Here is a 3,088-nt window from a genome sequence, read left to right on the forward strand (position 1 = left end):
AAAAATAAATTGCAATTAGTTAGGAATTTAAACATTTAAAAAATGAAACTAAATAACTTTATCGAGAAAACATGGCAGAGCTCTTCTTTAACCCCAGTGTAGGGAAAGACTATTGAACTATGACTTAAATTCCAGAGGCAATGAAAGAAAAGATCAATCAATTTGACTATATAAAAATGAAAGAAAGTACTGCAAAAAATACATCATAAATAAACCAAAAGGCAACTAACAAACCAGGATAAAGTATTTGCAGTGTACAGCATAGTCAAATGGATAATACTCCAAATGTATACGGAACTCTAAAATATTGAGGGATGAAAAACAAAAATTTGAATGAAAATGGACAAAAGATATGAACAAATAATTCCAACAAAAATATAAAAACAGTTCTTAAACATATGATGTGTCAAAACATACAATTAGATTCATGTAAATTAAAACAACACCAAGATAGTATTTCTGTCCTAATACATAGACAACAGTTTCAAAAGTAAGGCAACGTATTTTGTTAGTGAAGTTGTGGGGGAACAGTCACTCTCCACCCCACTGCTAGTGGAATGGAAAGCCAATACAACCCCTCTGGAGAGAAATTCAGAAATGCCTAAGAAAACTCCATATATACTTGATTTTTGGCCCAATAGCCCTACTACCGGGAATATACCTTGAAGATATATCTCCACAAACACAAAAATATTTATGCTGAAGGTTAGTGATTGGCGCACCATTCGTAATTACAAAATGTGGCAAGCAACTTAAAAGTCCATACATAAGTGAATGGTCGAATAATCTATGTAGGGTGCATACCTACAATGAAGTTTAATGTTGCTGTAAAAAAAATAACAAAGGTCTCTGAAACTATATAGAGTGATTTCCAGGAATGCTAAAAAGGGCCCAATAAAAAGAAATATGTACTGTATGCTATACTTCATATAAGACAGGAAGCATAAAAAAGTATGTATCTGCTCATTTGTGCAAAGTACAGGAAAGATTAAACTAGAAACTACAGAGAATGGTTACCTAAAAAAGGGAGGATGGGAAAGAAGTGGAAAGAAATAGGGATTGGGAACAGGATAGAAGGGATGAAGATGGAGTGACATTTCTCTGTGCATACTCTTTTGTTTCTATTCCTGATTCTGAATCATAGTAATGTTTTACATACCCAAAATATAAATAAACAATTAAAATCAACCAGGATATTGAGGGGAGATGCCCAAAGTCAAACACAAACAGGAACAAATTAAAGTGACTATATTACAAATGAATATCTTAGCCACCCTTCTGAAGGAGTAAAGAGAAAATATCACAGCTAAAAAAAAACTTTGAAAAACTGTATTTTGATTGTATTCTCTAAGTGCTAAAGAAAAAAAGAACTGTACACAAATACAAACTAGTAAATCTGTTTCTAACAGAGCATTGGCTAGCAATTCTGAAAGTATGTATACACTCAACTGAAATGAACAAATAAGTAAACATATCATAGACAATGAAAGCCAGGTCAGAGAATGAATTTACAAATAAGGTGAATTGAAATCAGAAGTATCAGTAGGAACATCTGGATTTTAATGAACTCCTAGGTTTTAATATCTACAAATATAGGTAGATACAGAAATAAATATAGATGTGTATATAAGCATGAGTATATACATACAGTATATTTCCTACCTCTCTCCATGGAGTAAGCCTAGCAGCAATAAAACCCCAGTAACAATGAACATACACCAATATATTTATTTGTAAATATCTTTCTCCGAGAAAAGGAACCAGGGATTTTTGTATGAGTGGTTTTGATCCAGGGTTATAATGTGGGGGAGCACAGGATAAATTTGAACAATGTATAGTATCTAAAAAGGTACAAAAAGGATTGGGTCACATCAAAGGACCAATGGATCAACCTAAATGAGCTCCCAATGGCCAAAGTTAGAAAAGTTCAAGGAGCAAAATAAATAATGTTATAATTTGATTACAACTTATAGCATAACATCATTTTTCATAAGCCTATGCTGATATAAATACATTGAACAAATAAGTAAATGGGGGAGAAAAGATAGCTCTTCCTTACAGAAGAATTCCAATTCATAAATGTAGTAGGAATGAGGAAAACAAAAAATCACTATTAGGTAATATTTGTTGTAGGCAAGAGCCCCAGATGGATTTTAAAATTTGTGACTCAAAGTCTGAGAAGAAAAAAGATATGTTATTAATGGTCTTAAAGTACTTTCTCCACCAGCCGGGTTCGGTGGCTCAGCCTGTAATCCCAGTGCTTTGGGAGGCCGAGGCGAGTGACTGCCTGAGCCCGCGGGTTCAAGACCTACCTGGGCAACTTGGCAAGACCTCGTCTCTATAAAAATTCAAAAATTAGCCAGGCGTGGTAGCGCATGCCTGTAGTTCCGTTCCAGCTACTTGGAAGGCTGAGGCGGAAGGATCACCTAAGCCCAGCAGATCGAGGCTGCGGTGGCCAGGAGCATGCCACTGCACTCCAGTCTGGGTGACAGAGTAAGACTCCAACTCAAAAAAAGTACTTTCTCCACCATAGAAGAAAGTACAAACGAGAAGAAAATAGCAGCACTCCAGTGAAGCAACATAATTGCCATCACTTTAACCAAATGATCAAGTTAAACATCACTAATAATACAACACATGGACATGATATATCCCTGATATGCAAAGAGAAGGGAACACAATCTCTTCTGTGGCAATGTGGTATAAGACCTAAAATTAATGTCCAGTAATATGCATGTCTTGATATTTGGGGAAAACTGGAGAATCGTAAATGGCCTAGCCACAAGTTATCTTCCCTATTGTGTACCAGGGAGGAAGTTCCCCTGGTCAAAGTACCCTCCTTATCACAGGCACCAGACACAGTGCCTGCTTATCTCTGAGTGGTGAGATTCTGTTCCCCACCAGCCTGCAGAATTATTCAAACAAGTCATTCATCCTCCTGTGAGCCCGGGTCACTTCATCCTCTTTTAACTACACAGACTGTTCCCCACAGCTTGTGCTTGTGCACTCTCATCCAAGACCCAGACATTGTGTAGCTCTACCTGGCCTGAGGCTTCCTCATTCCCAGGCTGTGAGTAAATGTTACTAA

The sequence above is a fragment of the Carlito syrichta genome, unplaced genomic scaffold, assembly GCF_000164805.1.
Source record: "Carlito syrichta isolate Samal-C Ts95f unplaced genomic scaffold, Tarsius_syrichta-2.0.1 Scaffold304789, whole genome shotgun sequence".
Taxonomy (NCBI): domain Eukaryota; kingdom Metazoa; phylum Chordata; class Mammalia; order Primates; family Tarsiidae; genus Carlito; species Carlito syrichta.